The sequence below is a fragment of the Triticum dicoccoides genome, chromosome 7B (genome assembly GCF_002162155.2).
Source record: "Triticum dicoccoides isolate Atlit2015 ecotype Zavitan chromosome 7B, WEW_v2.0, whole genome shotgun sequence".
Classification (NCBI taxonomy): domain Eukaryota; kingdom Viridiplantae; phylum Streptophyta; class Magnoliopsida; order Poales; family Poaceae; genus Triticum; species Triticum dicoccoides.
This window is the reverse complement of record NC_041393.1, coordinates 743,595,580-743,596,435: the sequence shown is the minus strand read 5'-3', so window position 1 is coordinate 743,596,435 and position 856 is coordinate 743,595,580.

The following is an 856-nucleotide window of genomic DNA, read 5'->3' as shown; positions in this document are numbered from 1 at the left end:
CTAAATCCTACCGTTAATTTCATTCTTCAGTACGTGAAGGCCTAAACGGGATTATGGTGGTGTTTGTTTCTCTAGTCCTAGGACTTTTTCTAGTCCCTGGAACTTTTTGAAAAAGACTCTCAAGGAGGTGCTTCTAAGGACTTTTAGTAAAAAGTCCAAAAAAGTCCCACCCTGTTTGGTTTGCTAGGGACTTTTTCTAGTCTCTACACCAAAAAGTCACTGGAAACAAACACCCCCTATGTATTAACCAAGATGCCAGCCTATTTCGCTTGCTCGCTCTCATGGCCGCCATGCGCTAGCTAGCTAACCTTGCTGCCGCGTGCCGCATACTGCGACCCGACTTGCTCGTCTACCTTGGCGTCGTGTCCCCATTTCTCTATCTGCGTCGCCCAACCCCATCACAGACATACATGGAACAAGACATGGTGGTCACAGCTCGTTCAGCGTGCTCCTCGGTCCTGCCGGGGCGCCATGGCCGGAACGGCGAACTTCTGTACACGGCAAGTCTCCGTGCCGACGGACAACGGCGCCAGGTTGTTTCATCACCACCGTTGTGAACCAAGACAAAACGAGAGCAGTGTGAGGTATGTTCACCATGGGCAGGCCAATGCCTCATGGCCGTCGGACCTATTGGAGAAGAAAAGCACGGTCCAGCCGTCCAGGCTAAAGCCTATGCCATGCTGTCGAGCGCCGGATCCATGCATGGGGAAGGAAAAGGATTCAGGCTTGCAAGGGAGCGAAGACGGGCTGGGGAAGAAGAGAAGGCACAGCGGTGGCCATCGGAAGTCTACCAGCGTCCGGTGTGGGTCGGGGACGGGCTGAACTGCAGAACATGTATACAGTATACTGGTGGTCG